Raw genomic sequence first — 22,985 nt, 5'->3', positions numbered from 1 at the left:
AGGGATAACACCCCAGATACCTTTCCCGACATCACCTTGGATAACGACACTCTGGAGGAGGTGGGTTCCTTCGTATACCTTGGATCCCAAGTCACATGTGACTCGGACACATCCTTGGAAATTCGGAGGCGCATCCTCGCTGGAAATCGCACCTTCTGTAGTCTACGTAAGTGGCCCCGTTGTGCTCTACGGACATGAGACATGGACCTTACTGGAAGGCGATCTGCGCGCACTTGGCGTTTTTGAACGCAAGGTGCTACGTTCGATCTTCGGAGGGGTGCGGGACGCGGACGGCGCTTGGAGAAGGCGGTGGAATGATGAGCTGTACGAGCTGCTAGGTGATCCCCCAATTGGTGTCCTGGTGAAAATCGGGAGACTAAGATGGCTGGGACATATAGCGAGGAGGCCTGCTAGCTATCCAGCCAGGGAGGTCATCGAAAAGGACCCAATAGGCACGCGGAGGAGAGGGGCGCAGCGAGTACGATGGCTTGACCAGGTCGAGGCAGACTTGCGGAGGATCGGTGTTTCGAGTTGGAGATCTGCAGCACAGGACCGGGCGTTATGGCGCAACATTTTGTTCACGGCACGAGTCGACCGACGGCTCTAGTCCGTTATATATGTATCGAGGCAATGGTACGACTAACATTGTTGTAATATCTTATAAAATGCCCAAGGTTGAAAGTCCACAGGCCTTTTAATTTAATTTCCTTTTCCATATTTCATTCCACAACCCTAAAGAAGCATGTTATGGACAAACTATTTCGCATAATTTTTTTAAAAATTTATTACTGATTGTTGGATAAATTTTTACTGAAACAAAATTGTAAAATCAGGCGAGAATCAGAATATTTTTGTAAAACAGATTTATTTACCGAAATCATTTCGTCCATAGTTAGTTAAAATTACGTGCTCGAATTCTGAGGTGAGGAAATAGTTTGAAAAAGACTGTCTGTGGTACGAAGAGTTGATTTGCGATCAACGATACGTATAATTAAACGGTAGATAAAAGTTTTCTTCGCCATATTATTATGGTTCATTACTTGGACAAATATTCTTCCAATTCACAAGCCATTGCACCGCTCCATTAACCCAACATTGTTTCAATTATCAACAGACGGTAGGGCAGCACAGAATGTTGTACTTATCTGTTGCAAAACTACATATACTCTGATATCTTGTGCCCTTTTGTGTGCCCCTCTGAATCTGCTTTCGTTCATGTGTTCGTGTGTATGTGCTCTAGGTTGAAAGTTTCCACTTTGCATACGTGATTTAAATAAACTTTAATTTGTGCACATTAAACATCGCCATGGTACGCCGTGGCGGAGAGGGGGTTTTGGGTGGCCCCCGGGGCGACACAACATTCCACAATAAACACAACCCGAACTCCGAACCGGCGAAGGGAAACTTTTGTAATGAATAAATATCACGAACGGGATGGAGAATAATTTCCACGTTCCAAAGTACGGTACCGAGGCACCGGAAGGAGGACGAAAGAGAGGCAGGGAGCAGATAGCATTGCACTTTGATTTGAAAACCTTTTTTTTCGTTTTGCTTCCTTAGTTTTGTAACCCTCGGGACTTTCAGTCGCACCCGAGCTGGAAGGATATCGGAAGGTGCGATTGTCGAAGCAAGTTCAGGAGCCGGTCTTGTTGCTTGGTGCACGTGAAAATTGACAATCTTGGCGTAGAACGGCCCCGATGAGTGCTTGGAAAACTGGGGAAGTGGTAAAGGTCCTCCGGACGCGAGGACTCAAAACTCACAACTAGAGCAAATATTTACAAATCGAAATTGATAGTGGTAACAGTGTGGTTTACCCGAGACGTTATGTGTGGGTTTAGCTGGGTGGTTCGTCAGCGGTGGTGGTGGAGTTGGGGAAGGTGGGGCTGGGTAGGTTCTTTGCTGGTATCACAATTTCAACCACCGCACTATGGGTAGCTCGGTTTACCACGAAAAGGAAACCATTGTTATGAGCGTCTGAAGGCGCCTCCGGCACGCAGTTTTTCCGACAGCAGGGCTGGGAAAAAGCTTCCCCAAGTCCGACGCTTTTACTGGCCGGTTTTCGCGGGCAACCTTCAAGGACTGAGTCGCGAGGTCGATTCCGCGCCATTCCATCCTCAAGCAGTTGTAGTGAGGAGCGAAGAATGAAGGAAAAATGTTCCACTCACCGACGACGGCACGGAAAATGGTTGTTGTTTATATGCTAAATATTTGAAAGTGTCACCGGTTTCGACTCCGGGTGTCGGGTGTGCTGGAAAGTCTCGACGAAACGTCACCCAACGCCAAAGCAAGCACCGCGATGACGTGATAGCGTTCGTCGAAAGCACTCGGCAAGCTTCCGTAAAGGTGGGTCCGAAAGAATGTTTCGACCAACGGGAGTCTTTCCGGTCGGATTTTCTTCCACTTGCGCGAAAGGAACGTCTAGCCAGCGCGCCTCAGCGAGTAACGAAAACGAAGGTAAACATTAGCGTGTATATTGTCATCGTTCATCGTTGTTGCGTTTGCTTTCGCCTGATTGTATTTGTGATTGTGATTCCGCTTCTGCTGGTTCTTGCTGCTGCTGAGAGCAGGGAAACTCTAAACCTTCCACCGGAAGACGCCTCCAGCGCTTTTACCGAAAGCTTGCAAGAAGCCAACGTGAAGCGAATTAGAGAGAGGAAATTCGCTTGCAGATTCGGTTGAACAGGCGGAAGGAGAAAAGTGAACCGGCGTCGAATCGGCACGAACCACCACGACATACGAACCGTCACCGAGGGGCGAAGACGGTTGTAGGCTTTAAAAAAGTGTCACATAAGAAAATGTATGTATGCTAATGTTATTTATGGCACTGCCTGTTGGCGTTCCGTGTATGTGCGAAGGGGGCAAATTAGTCGCCTATTTTTGGATTCAAGATTTTCCTTTTCATAGTTTTTCTATTCTTTTTCCTTGCTCCACGAGGATGCTGGTTTGCTTGCGAGAATGGGCTAAATTTTCTTTCCCTTGTGTCACCCGGCACGAGAAAAACGGTCGGTAGGTTTAGGGCGTGAATTTTAAAGACAACCCAAATCAAGCCAAGCTTATGTGAGGGTTGCGTTTTTCTTTTGCCCTCCTGTCTGGTTGAGACATTTTCATGGATTAGCAAAATGTTAGCTATGAATATTAATGATAGAATATGTTTAAACATTTAAAAAATTGCAACCTTGGAAGAGAACACGTTTTAGATTTGCCTAATGAAATAAAAATGGTTCAATTAATTTGAGTCAATAAACGAATAGCGTTTCCACTTTAAACATATCTTTCCATATCTTTGCTAATACTGTAAGCTTAGTGTTTGTAGATTCGTGGCCGAATATGTTTTTGTTTGCAGTTTTATTCTTTTAAATCTAAATAATTTAATTTTAATGTGCTCAAGAAAACTAAATCCATTTCGAGAGATATTAATGAGATTCTCGTTGGAAATCTTGATGCACTCAAAACAAAACCCCAACCGTCAAAAAGTATCTTTATCCTTTTGGATGCATAAAAAATGTAAATATATTTGTCATTGGGCCGGCCGTGGATTAAACCACAACTCATTTACTGTTGCCACCAAAGTTCCATCCTATCGCGACGGCGAGATTCATCTTCATTCATTTTAATTATCCACTCGCCGTGGATAACTGAGCCGGACGTCGTCGGAGTTGTTCCGTTCGTCCGTATATCCTTGTCGCCTTTGAGTCTACTGGGTGGTTTAAGGGTGAACCATTGCGCGCATCCAGTTTTATTTACCCGGTCCTTTTTTTCCTCCTGATGTTCCTTCTGCAACGTATTTTTATTTCATTTTCCTCAAGCCTTTACTTAGTTTGCTGCTGGAAGTACTATTTTTTTTTACTTGCTTTTCCGCCCACGATACGTCAAGCGGAGGGAAAAACATAAAGCGTCGGAACAGGACTAATCTAATAAACGTATCCATTATTCCGGACGGACTTGGTTGACGCTTCCTCCTGCCCTGGTTGGCATCATCCTCCCTTGCCTCTTCCCAAAGGTTTGACCACGCTTTACCACTCCATCTGTAGTGGTTTGTGTTCTTTTTTTCAACATTCGCTACCGGAAGTTGTACTCCTCACGACCAACAACTAATAATCAGTGACACGACCGGTACACCTGGTCACTACAAACACGAAGTAGGACCGAAATGGAAGCTGCGGTACTCGAGAACAACGTCACCAACATGCCGTTCGACCAGAATTTCCCAGCTATGCTTCCAGCGAATGTATTATTTAGTTTCGGAACTTCCCTTACCCACCACACACACACACACAACCCGCGTCTCCTACCGGCAAGCATTGGAGTAGTGCAACAATGGACCAAACGTACCGTCCAACACCCGCGCGTTGCATGGTGTCGCTGAAACTAATCAAATTAATTAGGCAAGCTCTTTCGATGACAACTTCAGCGAAAGACAACCCTACCAACCGGGCCGCCCGCCCGCTGGGATGCAGCTCCGTGGAAATGGGAGGACATTGCGCGTACGCCACCACCATAAGACACACATACCAGCTGCTGAGTGGCGTGCCCTTTCTTTTTCGAACGGCACGAGAGCGCGAGAGCGAACTGGAAAGATTTAATTACCATACAATTACATTCCCATTAGACTAATGAAGAGAAATTAGATCCTGCTTTTGTGGTTCAGTGGTGTCGCTTGCTGGAAGATGAGGTAGGAAAAATAACGTAGAGAGAGAAAGAGAGAGACGGAGAGGATTGAAAAGCAGCCGCGAGACGAAGTGTTTTCGGAAAAGCCCGTAACGTATTCACCCCGTTGAAGATGACACCGATCGAAAAAGGGACTCCATTCCATTCCATTCGGCACTCGAGATGGCAATGACAGTGGAGAATGTGCGTTCAAACGACCGAACGCGGTAAATAACAGCCATAGGTCTTAATCTTGACAGGAAGCACACGATCAAATGGATGGGACGCATGTCTGGGGCGAAATGTCTGCAAATGGAACGCCCTCAAGTGTTTTGCTTCAGACGGTGGGTAGAATTTTGCGCCCTAAAAGCAGCACCATCTTAAGGAGGTTTCCCTGGAGTGACCGCCTCCGTCCTCCAAACCAGACAGCACCCAACAGCGGGGTGGCTATTTTGCCGGATGATTTGCAGTTTGTTGAGAGGTTGCTGCTCGAGAGTTTCCTGCCGAGGCGTCGAGTAAGCGGAGGATGACGAGGAGGTGGAAACTCGTGACTTTTCGCCATCGAACATATATCTTCTTTGCTAAACGGGAAGGTCCAACTCTGTTTCGGATTTGGGGAGGGAGGTGGAGCGATCTACCAACGCTAAAAGGCACAACTAATCTTCGCGGCGAATTGGTAGGAAAATGGAAGCCCGAAAGCTGTGAAATATTTCGCGCCACCGTGTTTGAGTCAAACATCTTCTTCGGGGGAGTTATGCCGCGTTAGAACGTTGCCTAGGCCTACGGCTCCAAAGAACCCTCTAGGGATGTTTTTTTTTTGTTGCTGTTGTTTTGTTTTCCTTCCCCTTTTTACGTCCACTTCCAGGCTGCTTTGCTTGGGCGTAATTAATTTGGAAAATTAATTCCTCTACCGGCCCGGCTTGGAGGCACAACAAGAAGTTTTGTTTTGGCCGAATTCTTCACCCACCCTTGGGCCAGCCCAAAAACCTTCCGGTACCGATGGTGGTGGGTGCATTTTTCCTTCTAAGACGCCCACCACCGGAAGCGCCATGAAAGCGAGTTCAAATGGTGAGTTGGCAGCTGGAGCAACTACTTCGGTGCGAGTAATGGGAACAAATTAGTTTCGTCGAGGTGTAAACTTTTTCGCACAGGAACACACCTCCCGACGCTGTAAAATGGGCTCAAACCACCCACCACCAGTACCAGCAGGTGTGTTATCCGGACGTCCCAAAACGCTCCGTTCTTTTCGAATCCAACGTGCAATGTTACATGGTTGTTTATTATTTAAGCAACACGAAATACCACAATTCTTTTCCATTTTCTTTGGCCCTTTATCGCTTGAAGGCCCCGCCGGAAAGGTTGTTCACTTTAATGAATACCACTGTTAAGGTTAAAGTTGAAGAAAAAAAAACGTCTAAAACTGAAACACACTTCCACGGCGTTGGTTTCGTTACTTCCGGCAAGCAAAATGCCACTGTAACACCTTCTCTCATGACGACGCGTGTGAATTGGCTTTTGTCCGTCGTCGTCGTGCTCAAAACTGTTGCCGACCCTTTTTTCCACCAAAGAGTTTCGGGAGAAAGGGCTACAGCACGAATGCGGTGGGGTGAAAGGAAAAACCGCCCTCATAATTAAGCTGTTTAGAGCTTCTTAGCGCTGCTGCAAATGCGTTAGAACGCCCGAGCACAACAAACACGAATAAATTTTCCAAGACTCGCGGGTTGGTTTTATGTCCCGCCTGTTCACCGGAAGGCGCATTTAAGTTTTTATTTTCGCTCCATTCTTCGCATCTTTTTGATGTGGGTGTCGGAAAGCCAAAAGCAGCAGGTCCGGATGTAGGGTTCCTTTCCCCCCTCATTTACGGTTGCACATCCGTTCTCCGGATTCGGATTCTACGAAGACTGCATCGACGTATGTGTGCATGATAATGTTAACGGTAATTAAAGTTCTTTTATTTCCCTGTTCCTCCACCATGATGATGATGCATCGTTTTTTTCCCGATTTGAAAATGCTTCCCTCAAGGGAAAATGGGGGCCTTAAATGACTCGGCACTCGTTGAAGCACGCTGCAGTTTCAGCTAAAGTGTCACTGCGCTGGCTTCGTGTGTGTAGGTGTGTGTTTTCTTTAATTCCCCTTGGCAAGAAAGAAGCATTCTATACACTTCTTCCCTCGACACTGGGTCACCAAGGTTATGCAGTGCCGGCACCGTTCCACTTCGTGCATCGGATGCACTTCCGGTGGGTTCTAGATTTGTGAGAATGCATGTGCCTCGGTGCAACAGAGTGTATTCTTTGTTGGAGCCGTACTTCCTCGATCGTTTGCTTTATTCGGTGAGTGTTTCCCCCCCCCCCCCCCCCCCCCCCCCCCTATTTTCTCGTCTTTCTTTTTCGTCCAAAATTTAAGATGTCGTCATCAGGAAGGCGGAACGATGCTACTTTGTTAACCCCGGCTTCCGGTCCACCCCCGAACGAATGACATTTTAATTGTTCTTCCTAGATGGAGCAACGGAAAGTTGCGCTTCCGTTCCTTAGAATGTCTCCGATTTCGGTGCATGGCAAATGGGTTGTAAAATTGAGTTTCCCCTTTTTGCGCAGGGCGCGACGTTAAGTTGGAAGTTATGCTGATTGAAACTGGGTGGATCGTTGTTGCCGACCCCACCATACGGGTTCAGGAACAAGTTCAAATTTTCGTACAAAAATGTACGGGTACTAAGCTGGGTGCTCGAAAAAGTTCGGAAGTTTATTATTGAATTCAAAAACCTTCGCTTCGTCGTGCTGCTTCGACAATTTGCCTTACTCCCAAAAGTGTTACTTCCTGCTACTATAGGTTCTCACTTCTATACAAAGGAAGCCATCCAACGTCTGCTTCTAACACTCATGTTCCACACTGGATAGTAATTCGTTGCCCTTTTTGCAAACAAACGCCCCAATACACATATTGGTAGTTCAATTAAATACTTCCATCCGTGTACTTGGTCATTCCAGCTACAAACCCGGGAGCCATCTGCTTGTAACTCCTTTCGAGATCAAATACTTCCTCTGGGGTTCGTAAATCTAACAAGTGTGTCTGCTGTGAAAGCGTCCGAAGATAACCTTTCCATTGGTTTCTGTTCGTAGAAAAATCGTCAAACATTGTCCGGTTCATCGAAGCGACGTCCGAACATCGAGCTCTGTGCATCCCATTTGCTACGGGAAGGGGAGGTTCCTTTGAGGTTCTATTGGAAGATACGATGCAAATGCACATCAACCCGGTGGTCCGTGGGAATATGTTCGAGCGAAACAAACGGTCTTCGTTTGCAGATGCACATCGCTGCAGAATCCATGCGAGAAACGGAACGAATATTGGAGAGGATCAAGTGGAGGCGTCCTCTTAGCCCTTAGCCTTTCCTGTCAACATTAGGACACCTCATTCGAGCCGAAACACACACACACACACATATGTTCAAGCTTTTCCACCGACTGCTTCCGGATGGGAGTGGAAACGTAATAATGTCAATATTTCATCATCAAACCAAACGAAAACTGGACCCGACAGCAGCTCGTCTCTAACAACACCGAACCGAAATAGTTCCCGACATCATCATCATCATCACCACCACCACCACCACCATCCCATCGATGCGGTGTGGTTTTTAGCAGCGCGAGGGTGTGTGTGTGTGTGTGTGGTGAGGTGTGCGGTACGAGATAAAATTGGTTTCCTGGTTCCGCCAGCCATGTGTGTACATTAAGGTTCAGGCATAATTTCCCTTGCACATCGGTACATCAACAGCCGATGTTTTGCGTACGCCGGAATGATTCACCGGAGCCAAATTCAAATAGAACGAAGCCGAAGGTTGTTTTCCTCACGCACGCAACACGATCTCGACGAAATGGGAATTGAAAATTGTTGCATCCTTTTTCGGAATCTCCGAAAGCGAAAATGTGCATCGGGCCCGGTCCAAGTGTGCTGGGAAACACTTTCCCGGTTGTTGGAGGTGTTGGAAAATCAACACCGTGAGGCGTTAGGATCACCCTAACGCCGCCATGGGCCCGATCCTGGGCAAATGTGTAACATGGCTGTATTATTTATTACACCATAATGCCAACCACACTAACCTCCGAAACCTTCGCTGTCGGACATGTCGCTTGTCGGAGCCCGTTGACCTCGGACCGATAATAATGCCAGCCCGAAACCAATTTTCCCAAACCGCATCTCAAACCGACGCCACCAGACGCCTCGTGGGCTCGTGTTTTCGGTGTGATTTTGGTGTGTAAGGCCACATGGTGTCGGTGTGGAACAACAATGGACGCCCCAATGGAAAGATTCCACCACAATCGGACCTCTGTTTTCTTAAAAGCATGGCAAACCTTAATGCTTGTAGATCATTATGGAAGTATTTATTCATTTGTAGGAGAGGCTTTTTTTTAAAAGAAAAAAATTATACACCATGGCGAACCTCGAGAGCGAACACATAAGCAGACGAAATGAGGTGCCAAATTTGTGTGCGTTCTTCTTACGGTAAACTAAATAACGGAAATCCTTTAGTAAAATGTTAGCTTTATCCTAGAGCCGGTATCAAAGGGTCCGTGTTGGGTTTTTTTTTTTATTTATGTTAGTTCTGTAAACGGTTTCGGACACTTATCAGATTGGTGTGGGCATTAGGAGCCTAAAACACTGATCCATGATAAAAAAGGGTACACACAAACTCTTTTTCGACGTGTTGTACATATAAGGGGGCCGGTCTGTGGTAAAGCCAAAGGCTAGTTGTAAAACATGTACCCAAATTCAGCCCAAAATCTGAGGGAGGTTTGGGGGACTAAAAATGTTCATCTAGGTTTTGCGACGAAAACACGCAAAACAACACACCGAAATCGTTGGTGAAAAGGACACGTTACAACACTTCCAATATGCCGCTCCCCAAAAGTACGTCCTCCCGGTGGCCTTCGGTTGGCAAACATTCCCAGCGGCCTGACGTCCAGCGAGCCGTCCGTGTGGCACTTGTGTCGGTGGCAGCAGCATTTGTCATAGGGTGAGCTTGTCTGGGCCGGTTTTGTTCCCTCCCCCCCCAAGATCCTCCTAGAGGCCACAAAACCCCTCCTACCCGCCCGTTACCGATACCCAAGACCGCATCTTCGAGAGCGTTATTTGCGGTTTTGCAAGCATCAGCCAACACTTGACATATATAATTTTGCGCTTGTTGCCAGTGGCCGGGGCGCGTGCCCACTCCTTATCGGAGTCCTCTCCTCCTCCTCCTTCTCCTCGTCCCAAAACCGGCCCCCAGCTCTTGTGGTGCGAAATGAGCCTGGCCGGTTCGCCATCGACCTTTTGCTTCCGGTTTCGTGCGGTTCCAAAAGGAAACCCGATGGGTTACGGTATTACATTATTCCAGCCCACTCTCTCCTGCGTGTCGTTGTGGTTCGGCTTTTTTGTGTGCATATTTTTACCACTTGTACCCCAACCAAAACGGGAGGAAAGGACGAGGGAAAACCTCAACAACCGTTTGAGCAGCCGATTGTCATGTGGTGATGGTTTCCTTTTCTTCCCATTTTTTTTTTTTTGTATTTTCTTTGGTGCCACCATTGAATCTGTGGAAGTATTTTTTTGAAGAGGGCGGCTGATGCGAAACGAAACATCACTCGTCGAACGCTCCTCCTCTCCACCGTAAGGGCGCCTTCTGACCACGAGTACACCCGGTCACCCCCCCCCCCCCCCCCCCGAGGATGCTCGAGGTCTTCTTTCATTTTCCGATTTTCCAATCCTTTCTCCTAGAGCATTGTCCGTCACGACTACTGACTGTGTCGTTTGAACGTTCGACCGAGCCACCAGACGGACGTTTGCCATCCGAACACGCTTCGAGCCTTCGCGAACGTGCCTCTTGCTAACGAAACACACAACGAGCCTTGCTAACCCACTCCCCGGGGCGGATTGCCTCCGATGGGGCTTCCCATGAGATTAAAATCAGCTAACCTCATCATCATCATCATCATCATAATCATCATTATCATCATCGCCATCATTATCCTCGCCTTCGTCGACGGATGGCAATGCGTCAGTACGTACTCCGTCACGAGGACACTCTCTGCAACGACAGGACATTATCGTATTGTGCGGAAAAGCCCTTCATGCGTGGGGACGAACAAAAAAGTGTGGCAAGCGACCGAGGGCAACAAACTTTAGCTCCTTGTCATCAGGATATAATTTGGGGCAGGATTATGCGTTGGAAAAGGTTTTTTCATCCCCGCCAAAAAAATAGTCACCCCTATTGTGGATGGACAAATTTGGATTTAAGTGGATGCGATGTCGTTCTAGGGCACTCATAGATGCTCCAAACACTTGTTACTAAGAACCACTCGAACGATATCAGAAAATAAATTTGATATTTCATTAGTGCGTTTCATTTTCTGGTGTTATTTGAATAATGAAATTTCACACGATTCATTTCACAAACTTTGATAGCAATCGAATAATTTAAAAAATCTACGGTTAAATATTTCAATAGCACTAATTTAAACAAAACTCAAAAGATCAATCTTTAATGTGTCTAATTGATTGAAGCTCGGAAACTTTTACTAAATACATGCTCTATCAATTGTTTAAAGAAGATTAAATATTATTTAAAAGACTGAAAAGAAAAAGGAATTTTGATATAGAAAAACAGTTAAACAGTAGAGCATTTTTAACAATTAAACCTTAACAAATCGTTTATTGATTACAACAGTTAGGTAAAAGGATTTGTTCCTTTTTTATCCTTATTAATACAATAAAACGATATCAAAGATTAAAGCTGAGTAGAAATGCGAATGTTACTTGCCTACCTCAACCTTTTTATTTGATTCTTTAATTAAATTTCGTATAATTGCGTTTGTTTTAAAATGAACTGAGGTGTTGGTGACTAGTTACATTAACTATTCCAGTCGATTAAAGGAAAACGTGATTTAACTTGGTGAATATGAATATATAGAGTTGTGTAAATCAGAATATGAATAGAGAGTTGTGAGAGATTAAGCTTTGAAGATTCGAATCTGCAAGGATTCATCAATCCATCTGAATGGTGAAAGATTTATATGAATGAATCTCGTCATAAGATTCATAAAGCACAACGCTAGTCTTGTTAGATAGTAAAAAAGGTTCTTTAAATGGTAATTATAATTGAGAATTCCTTGATAGAAATCAAACGATAGACATTTTTGAAAGAAACAAACACAAGTGTCTTCATCACAGCAATAATTGGGATCGTTTAAAAGTGCCAAATTAAAGTCATTATCCTCCGGGACCAATCAAAACAAGGACGTGTTCAATCAATCACCAAACAGTATCGGTAAATAATAACTGCTGTGTGCTATTTTAATGTGTCTTGCGGATACGATAATGGCTCCGGCGTGTGGGTAACTATAATGACTGATGGCCCTTTCATGTGCCAGCACAGCACATCTTAAGTTTCCTCAAGAAGAACCGAATGGCACTCGCGCAAACAACAACTAAACACCCGTGGCTCATTATCTGGCAAGCTTCCCGCTTCTGAACCGGTTGGTTGGGCGTTACCGCAAACCCCATATTGGCACCTGCCATTTATTTCGACCCGATATTGCTTTCGCCCTTTCAGTCCCCGCTTCAGCTCGGGCGGGGAGAACGAATTCCTAATAGAGTGTAAATGCTTACCAAAAATTATGGCCCCGCAAGCAGTTGCTAATGGCATTAAAAAACATCCTTTTCGGCGCTTGAAACTTAAGGCGTCGTCCCCGTTCGCTGGAAAACCAGCTCGTTTTGCATATCGTTGCCGAACGGCGGATTGCGTACGCATTCGCATTCTTACCTAACGTTTGGGTGGTTTCCCCCCTTCCGATACTACTTTAATCAAATCCCAGCCCGGCGGTCACCGCATTGGGGTTCGATGGTATGGTGTGAATATCCGGCCATTAAAATCAACCGGCAAACCTTCTGCTCTCCTCTCCAACGCCTCGCCCCCTGTGTTCCGTATAGTTTTCTTTCTTTTTGTCTGCTTTTGGATGATTGTTGTTTTTCGGGTTAGGAAAAATGGTTACGCGAACCATGCGCGGATTTACCGCTAGCTTTTCACCATTATTCACAACCAATCAATCGGTCAACGACAGAAACCCCGGTTCCCGGTTTGGGGTTGCGTGTAGTCTACTGTTTTTTTTTCGATTTTCGCTCTCTTTTTCCTTTTCCTTCTTGCGGTATTGTTTCACTCATTTACCTTCTTGTTGCTAGTCAATTTCTTGCTCGCTTCACTGCTTTCCTTCTGCCCGCTGGCAAAGGCACACGAAATGGTCCTTGAAATCGACCATCCATCGACATCGATGCAAAACTTATGTGTTTTGCGCCCGGAAAAACCTCCGTCGGACCATTCGTTCGCGGCGTCCAAACCCCCCTCGAGCGTTTTGTTCTTTTAATATGCTTCCTTCGAATGCGGCTCCGATTTCGCGCGGTTCGCCTGTGATTGATAAGGGTTCGCGGGGATGTTTGATTAATTGTTTAATTACTTTCGCGTCGTCGCCCAATCGCGCAAACGGTGGAGGTCATGGAAAAGAAATCCATCAACTGAAACAAATCATTTCGAGTCGGCCGGTATCAAGGGTTGACTTTCGGGCGAAATCTCTCTCTCTCTCTCTCTCGCTTGCGATTGGAAAGAGCTGAGATTGGCAAAAGGTTTAAATTAAATTCACACCTAAAGTAAGTGACACAAAAGTGAAATTATCATCTCCACGGTAAGGATACCGTTTCTTGGTAGGGGTGTTACGCTTCCATTAATTCGGACACTCGTCAGGACACACTCAGTGAGGTCGAGAACTTTATTTTTGCTTGCTTTTCCCCTCCCGCTTGTCCGTTCGTTTTATCTTTACTGTTGACGAAGGAGCCGCACATTCTTTGGCTTGAGTGGGTGAAATGTAGCAAAACAAGAATGACAGGAAAGATGAAGAAAAAAACACGACACCCCCCACAAATTTTTGGGGTTGTCTTAATAGGAGGGAAATTGCCGCAAAAGAAAAAAAGTCAACCCAAAAGTTAACATTTCGCACTTTCCGCTTTTCACACCAAGAAAGTAGCAAGCCAACCGAGAAAAAAGATACCCCCCTGAAAAAAAGGATATCAACGTGTTGTCTCCGGTCGGGTTCGGATGCGCCTTCGGGGTGAAAATGGAAAAACCATTAAACATGTTTTCCTACCCCCTCTCCCACTCGCTTCCTTCCTTTTCGGCCATTAGACCGACCGTCCAGCGAGGGGCTTGATGATTTCGTGCCATTAAAATCCGGTCCGGATGTATATTTCTGACAGTTTTGGTTTTTCTACTTTTTCCTCGCGGTCAACTCCGAGGGGCAGCTCGTGGTGGATTGGATTTTTGCGGTCCCATAAATCTTGCACCAATTTCGACAAACCTGTGTGACGGCTTCAACCAACTTCGGGTGATGAGTTTCCACACTTTTCCACATTATTTCTGCGTGTAATAAACCCTTTTGTTTTCGTTTCTGTTGCTTTTCAGTTGAACAAATCTTTTTCTGTGGTTATCTTCACTTCAACAAAACCCTCGTCTTGTTACTTCTTTATGTTTTACTTTCCAGTTTTATTTAAACTTGTTTTAGTTTTCCTCAAGCGAGGTAGGAATTCGTTTTCGCACCTTGCGGGCGGTTCGCATTCTTGGCAGTTTATTTTCTTTGGGCTTGGTTTTATTCAACTAACTTCAGAAATAATCAACCCAACGCTCCGCTTCAGTTAACTTCCACTCTTTCAAGATATAGGTTTGCAATGTGCAAGCGTGTCGTGTTGGCACAACTGTACGGAAAACTACGACCCTCCCCCAGCAAGCCTTCATTCGTTCTGTCGCCCCGGAGCGGAGCTTTTCAGATTCAAATACTTTTCTCTGCGGAAGGGAAATTGTTTCCCCCCACGATGCACGGACCTTCCCCGTCTTTGGGTGAGCTGACCAGGCACGTGACGAATCGGGCCGGAAACGCTCGCGAGGGCGGAAGAATGGAGTGCAAACTTTTGTCTGCAAAACAATTTCTTATGTTTATTCAAAAATTCCGACGCATTAGTGGCACCACACCGCGCGCCCGGGGGTGGAATGGGTTGACCGGAAATGGGGTGGAGACTCTCCCGGTGGCCTCCCGGAGTGTCGCGCCTTCGAGGCTCGAGAACTGCACCGGCTTTACCGGCAAAGGTCAAACGGCTCAAGCGGTGTGATATTTGCCGAATAACTTTCAACTGCTGGCACTGGCATTTGTTTCGTTGTTGCTGCGCTTATCCTTATCACCTGCCACCAACCGACCCCGGGGTGGACTCCGGTGTCCGGATTCGGACTTCGAGCGGCTGAAACTCGACAATCGTCAGCGAGTAATGGAATTATGTTAAACTTCAAATCCCATAAAACGGAGAGTGAGTGTGTCGTTCCCCGGGGGGCGTCTTCGGTGTTGATTTTCTTCCCGCGCGAAGGCTTTTATTTTTCTCTTCGCGTCTTTGACGACAAACTTTGACGTTCGTTTGCAGAATACGATTGGTTTGTTGGGCGTTTTTGGTGCCACCGCTGGTTTTTTTTTCCTCTACTCTTCTCCACCGCCCGAACAGTTTCCACTCAATCAAAAGAACTAGAACTTGGTCTTGCGGAACCGTTCGCCGACGGCGACGGCCAAGCCCGAGCGGGTTGCGCTCGTTGGGGAAGTATTAAGCGCAGTTCACTTCTAAATGGATGCAGATAGTGAGACAACTTTTCTTGCGTCCACCACTTCGTCGTCGTCCTCAGCGAGAACTGTTTTGTTCAATCCATCTTGTCCCAACCGCCCGCTGTTGACAGCGTTCGAAAGGTTTCTATGCGATGTCGTAAACTTCTTTCCTCTCGGGAAAGTTCACAGATAGGCTTGTCTTTTTTTCTGCTTTACCTCACTATTTGGATGATTGGTTCTATTTCTTTTTGGCGGAAGTGATTAAATCCAGCTCGCAGCGAAACGGATAGGTAGGATCATGACAGTGTTAAATTTTGTGCTAGTTTTCATTACCAATGTTTTCATTGCATCAATTAATAAAATTTTGAGCTTCAATGAAACGATTTTTTAAACTAGACCTTTAAAACAATTTGTTTGGAATATCGCTTCTAAATGGGATTTTCACCCAGCAATACGTGGTTCGAATAACATCTTTCCCGTTCAGTCATTCGATATGTAAACACACTACTCACAAAAAACAAAAAAAATGCTGCACTAACCGAACATTCCCATTTTTCCCAATCGATCATTCCCTGCTACGTTTGCTTAACCTCATTTTTGACCTGCTGATCAAATCTATGTTTTTCCCCCAGCAAACCTTTGCGTTCTTAGCACTACTGATCCAGATTTTATGCGGAAATTAATCAAACCACAAACAAAAAAAAAAACACATTTTCAAACCGACCAATATTGTAAGTGAGGTCTATTTTCCATTCGCATCCCACAAGGGAAGTATGTTAATCATTGCTGCTCCGATTTAGAGCATCGATCTAAACCCATCGGGTTGGGTTTTGTTTTTGCTCGAAAACACCACTCGAAATAGGTGGTGAAGTTTTTCATTTCATGTATTTCCCCCCCCTCCTCACTCGGGAACTTGAAACCGGACCAGGAATTTTCCATTCCTTCGTAGTTCAAGGGCTGGTTGTTTTTTTTTTTTCTTTGCTTACTTCGTGTTTTTTTCTCGATCGTCTGAAGCTGATCGTAATTAAATCGATCTTTCGTGTTTTCTCTTCGGCCCAATCTTCTTTTCGCACCTCGAGGAAACTGGTTCTCTGAAAGTGTGTGGGTCTGAATGTTGCCTGCCAAGGTGCAAATTGGACCCACCGATAGCGTGAGTAGGTAGACAGGTGCAGTGCAGTGCAAATAGCGATAGGGGAGGAGAGTTTTCTTTTGATTTTCCGCAGGCGCGATTAGAGCAACACTGTTTGAGAGGGAGATAAACACGGAATGAAGCCTGTTCGTCTGGTGGTCGGTTTGAAATAAAATAAATTCGAAAAGAGTGCCTTCGAGAGGTGGTTCGCGTTCACGCCATCATGATCCGTTTCTAGCCTTGCATTGATTGTTTACATGGAAAAAACAAAAAATGGTCAATTTCACCAAACATGGCAAAACACAACCGGGGGAGGGAGCTGGTGCATGAAGGCAGAATTAAAACAAGAAAGATCACAAGAGCCCTCTTCAACACCCAGCAACTCGACGCTTCCTCGATAATAACCACCCGGCAGGCGAAGTAACGGGAAAGCCGCCGAAGACGAAACAGCCTTCTCTCGCGGCCGCACCGCTGTCGGCGAGTGAGATGTAACAGCAAACAGCGTTGTTTACCGGTGACTTGCGATGCGATAAGCGACGAACGCCGCGCCAATAGTAACGTTAGGCACACGTACACAGTGCATGCAACGCGCCGGCACGCATCCTCCCGTGCCATGATCGCTGGTCGGAAAAGCTGTTTTTCAGCGCTGGTGCTTTAAACGCTTCGAACGAACGGTACATTAACTCTCTCCGCGCGCACAATCACCCTTTCCCCAGGTTTCCGTTGCCTGTCGGAACGAAATTATGTGCCCAATAACGCAACCGCGAACAGTACAGTTCGATCGGATGATGGAGGATTTCTATTTTTCCCACTGTGTATGTGTTGCCCTCTATTTTGTTTTTTCGGCAACCAACGGGTTATCGGACAAGTGGAGTCGGTCTGGGGGATATGTTATTTGAAACGTTCCGGTAACCGAAGAGGAGTGCTTCTCATATCCATCCTCACGGTACCGATTGAAAGAAAATGTCGGCGAGGGGGAAAACACCAACCTCGTGCGCTCGTAAACCGTTGTATTTTTGTGCTTCTTTTGTTGGACAAATTAGTTGTAAAATCGATCATCATTCCGCGCGGCAGACGATTCTTGTCTCGGGGGAAAACCATTTCCATTCTGGAACGCATTTCCAAGCGAAACGGAGGCGTTGCCGCGTTCCATTTGAAAATCGATCTTTGATCGTATCGGACTCTCCCCTTTTTCCTCGCATCTCCCGGCACGCGGTGCCGTCTTTGTTAACGCCAAATAAGGTTAATCGAGTGCCGTAATGAGCGCTGATGAACCGATCGCACGGAGCCTCCCGTTGTTAGTTAGCGTTAAACGGCGCTGAAAAGTGTCCAGCGTTAAAAAAGTGGGGTTCTTCGATCATTCATCTGTTAGTTCGTACCCGCGAAAAACTATCCTATCCACTGCCTTCCACTGTGACCCTAATCGTTCAAAGGGTTCTCTTTTTCTATCAGTTGATCCCCATTTCGACATGGGAATGCAGAACTTGGGGATCTCGGGAAGGTTGGCATGATTTCGCCATCGAAATTAAGTGGCTTAGAAAAGTGCTAATGGACTTCTTTGGAGGTATTTTCCGTTCAATGGAGATCGTGATTGTAATCACGGCGATGCTAAAAGATCGAAAATAGGTCAAAAGATCTTACAAGCCGGGTAACGATTAACACATCGTAACTGTTGGCTGTTTATTTGTTGTGAATATTATCAAACACATCGACATTCAAAGCATATCAAATCTATTCCAATTGAAGTTATTTTATATTTTGCTATAACGCAGTTTACACAGATTATTTACTTTTCTTCAATTTATGTCTCATGATTTTTAAACTAATAATTTTGTTGTGAAGCAAATACCTCATAATTAAAGTAAAATTATTTCCATTTCATGTATTTCAGATTGTTTTGATTTTGTTCTATACATATCATATTGTTTCGCTTTAATTGTAACGATTTCCAGTGTCATTCGCGACGTACTTAATACCGTGAGCTAGTTGTTTTTTCCGTTTTTTTTATTTTGTCACGCCTCAAAACAAGTATCTGGTCTCCGGTTTTAGATTCTTTCGATTAGTTCCTAGTTGCTTTTTTCCTGTTTTTTTATTTCGATTTGTTACGCTTGTCACAGCCGGTTTTCTCTTATTACCATTATCCGTAACATTACTCCACACGCACACACACACACACGCACAGTCATGCACACAAATGTCTCCAGAAAAGCAGCAAAGGTGGAAAACGGTACCCGACTGGTGGGCATTTCCTTCGGTTTCGCACATTTCCTTCGTCTCCCCCCACGTGTGACATCATAAACAACTCCCGGGCGAACGATCCAACCGGTTCGCGATTGCTTGACCTAGAAACCGGTGGAACCGGGCTGTGGACAGCGGACGATAATAATATGTCCACTTGGAACATCCAGGGGAATGTACGTTTCCGTTTTACGGCGATTAGAATCTACTTGCGATGGGTCGGTGGAAGGTGACACTGAGTGAGACTCCCCGTGCGAGCTGCTCTTCTCGTTTTCCCGGGGCAGCAAACTTCACGTCCCCAGTGTCCGATGTGTTCACCAGTACCGGTTGACTGTACACGTTACCTTAAGGCGACGGTCTTACGGGAATTAGAAGAGCAACCTTCAACTTCCAGGCCAGGTCCGGACTCTCGGTGGTTAATTTATGAGCAGCCGCAATTAGAAAATAATCCACCCTCGTTTGGAAGCCACCATTTTGCTTGCCTTCGTGCCGGGTAAGGTCAACCGATGGCTTAAAATTTTACTTCCGTGTGCACGATGAACGTTCGTAATTCAACCTTTTCGGCCTCTTGTGGTTCGATAACAGACGTTTTATGATTTTTCCACGAAATTCAATAACCAACCGTTTCAGTACAAGCTTGTTTGCGTATGCGTTGTGATAAAAAATAGATGGCCCTTCCAACGGAAACTACCATTTTTACGTCAACGGCACGCTAAAGGCAATAACGAAAACCTTTCTCCAGGATCGGCCATGACTTTAACCACCCGATGCGAGGGAGATGTTTCCATGTTTGTACACTTTTTTCTGCGCTCGGTCTCTGCGTTGCGGTCCGGCAGATGACTATCGATGGAGGAAAAAGCGTAAAAGCGTCGTGTTTACCAATACATTCGCCGAAACCCTAGACAACCCGGCAGACGATGTCCCCCGGCCGCAACTGTTTTTCGAATCGATCGGGGCGACAAAAGATGCTGTTGCTGTGATGAGGACGTTTTGTGGGACGGGAATTTAATTTCACCCATAAACGTTTGGATTGGAGCTTAGTTGGTCGCATTTGGTCGAGGGTTTCCCTTGAAACGGGTGCAATTTGTTGGAAAAGTTTGAGCATAAATATTTAAAAGTGGGATAAAAGTAACCCCCCGTTTTCAGAACACAGTAAACCGTAACAGTGCCCTTTATTGCTGATGTTGTTTCAATTTTAAAACAACAAATCGTATGTGATAATGAACCTTGATTATCAATTCACTCCGGTACCCAAAAAAAGCTCTTGATGAACATTTTTTAAGTGATAACAATCATAAGATAAATCTCCCCCTTTTCACTACACAATAAATCATTTTCACTGACACTCCACTCGTTCATTCATCACAAGCCCGACATAAAGCGGGCTAATGGACGGCCGTTTCTCTGCCACTCCACGCACGAAACGAGCGTTCAAACAAGGCAAGTGATTTTATTCCAACTGCATTAATTTCCTGGCGAACTGATCATTGACTTTTCGGGGCGTTTAGAGGAACCCCTTTACTTACGCGCTTTGGCCAGTAATTTCTTGATCCATTTCCCAATCATCGTAAGTCGTCGGTGATGCCGGTTAGGTGAATAATACGGCGAACTCCTAAATACCTTCCCTCCCCGGGACACAAACTCACAAATACACTTTGGGCCGTAATCAATATTTATGTTGCCTTCTTGTGTACCTTTCGCGGGGCGCGGGAAAACCCCCTCGTGGCTTTCCGAGCACCTTCATAAAGAATTTCTTTATTAACCATATAGCGCTCACCGCACAGTCCGAGGCTCAAACTACACAGACACACACGCTAGCACATACACACACACACACACACACACACACACACGGTCACGGACGCGAGAGGAATTTATCTAGTTTGTGCCTCTGCAAACATTTCGCTTCGTTTTCGTCCCTTCGGATGGATTTATACGGCTCTCTTTCTGTCGTTTCGCTTTCCCATTTTCCTTCCCTTTCCTCCTTCCCTTCCCCTTCACCACCCTTTGGCGGGGGCCTCTAATCGACAAAAAGTGAATTTCCACCGGGACGTCACCGGCGGAAAAAGGGCGCACATTATAACGACGCGAAGAGCTCGTAAAATGCCGCGTTCGCTTCGCTGGCCAATTTCTCCCCTAGCGGCCACCCTTTCCGCTACCGCCCAACCCGGTGTTGATGATTGATGTGTGTGTGTGTTTGTGTATGCGGGGGAGAGATATGTGCGCACAATACGAAAAAAAAAAATGCTAGACCGGGCGAAAACTTATCACCGAAAAAAAATGGCTATCGTGGAAAAACAACCCCGTGCGGTTGGAAAATTGGGTCGGTTAATATCGTCGAGCTGGTGAAAAGTAAAACCCCAAAAGAAAAAAACCGGGCTCTAATCGAAATCGCTTTTGGAATGTCGGTATGTCCTCGTCGTCCGGTTGCATTCGCCATTTCCGGCTCCGAACGCTCATTTGGTGCAATTTCGTGCATTCGATTGAAGCGACTACCCAAATCGATGTGGCGATATTATTAGAATCCGGTTGATATTCAGCAGAAGCATGTAGAGATTGGAGCCATCGAGTGTTTCTCCCCGTGGTAGAGAAGGGCCAGCAATGAGGAATCTAAACGAGACGCTATTTTCACCCGACCCAAAGCTCGTTGACGTTGACGGCGGAGCTTGACGTGACAAATAGTGAACTCGACGTTTCATCCCTCGCACGGTTCGATTCCAAATGGAGGCTCTTGCCGGTTTTCCAACCGACCTCGGATCTGTCAGTTCGATTTCTTGTCATCCGCTTCCCTGCATCGTCGAAAAACCTTTTCCCATTCGGAAACCCGTTTGCAAAAATAAAAATCGTTATGCCAGGCTTAGGATATGGAAGGCTTCCCCATTTTTTTTTCTGCTTGCATCTTGCGAACATCCACGGTGGAATAGTTTAACGTCTCGGTGAAGGAATTTACAGACTCCCCCCCCGCTTCTACCCTGACATTCCCTAGCTCGGAGGATAGGACTTCATGCAACTCCCGTGCGTTCCCGTTTGTTCTAGGCGTCGATTAATCTAGTGGACTGTTGGTGTCGGGGGATTAGTTTCCAGTTCCTCACTCTATCCACACGGCAACATATATGTGTGTTCGTGTGTGGGTGTTTGGTTGTTTTACCCACGCAAAAGCGCCCTGGTCCAACGTCAGACTTCGGAAGGAAGTGAGGAAAATTGATTATTACGGTGCTGTCTATGGTATGTTATCAGTTTTCTTCTCCGTTCACCGTTTTTCGGAACGTCCGTCCAGGGGCAGATGGTTGGTGTTTTGCGAAACCGAAGGTTGCCACATCTGTTTCCATCCTGGGAAGCCCGCGCCCGGCACCACCCATCCGGAGTTGCCGGCCGGTTCGTGGCCATCGAACGGAACCCACATTAAAATGGTGCTGATGAAGCCGAAGAAGATAGACCCGGTCTGCGCTCCTAGCGCAGTGTTGTCGACTGCTTGTTGTACACGTGATTTTCTTTGTTTTATTTCCAACTTGCCCCGCGCAGCATCCCACTCCACCTCCATCCTCCATCGCAAACACTCTCGAAATAGATCGTTTGAAGCGAACAGTTGCGTTTAATGCGTCCAAAGTGGGGAACTTTTCTTGTCCAACCGGTCAACCGATGGCCGACTCCAGGCATATATCCCGTTTCGCTGTACCGGACACCTTCTCAGCTCGTTTCTTGTCCGAGAACCAATCATCGGTATGCAACGATAACATCGTACCCGCCACGTAATGCGCCACGTGCCTTCACACTGGGGAAGGATACGTATGCAAAGCTAATAACTTTTCTCCAACACCGGATCGACGATTAATGGCGATCATCTTATCCGCCCTTTCCTTCGCCCACCAGGGGGAAAATGCGAGTGAAAAACGATGTCGCCGGAGATAAGTTCCCTCATTTCGAACACCGACCGGTTGTGCCGTTGTGCGGACATCATTAACGTCCGATAACCGATCCGGGGCGCTCGGATATGGTTTGGTCTGGAATGTTATCCACACGGGCAGTAGTTGAAGTCGTCTAATAATAAACGATCCAGATAGACCGGCCCTGGGCTTTTGGTATGGCTTATGAGGTGATGACATTTTTGCCGTTAATTGGAACACGTTAATCCGATCTCGCAAATGAGATCTTCTAGTATTCATCAAACAGGTTTTTGTGTGCTTGAGATAGCGGGTCCTGCTCTTGTTCCTATATTCATCGCTTATTTTTAACGTTTAGTAGAATAATTCTTCGTGTTCTTGAGCCAATTTGTTTTATTTTTAAATTGTTAAATTATATTTTTTTGTCAAAATAAT

The sequence above is a fragment of the Anopheles ziemanni genome, chromosome 2, assembly GCF_943734765.1.
Source record: "Anopheles ziemanni chromosome 2, idAnoZiCoDA_A2_x.2, whole genome shotgun sequence".
NCBI classification, from domain to species: Eukaryota; Metazoa; Arthropoda; class Insecta; order Diptera; family Culicidae; genus Anopheles; species Anopheles ziemanni.
Note: the sequence above shows the minus strand (reverse complement) of the source record.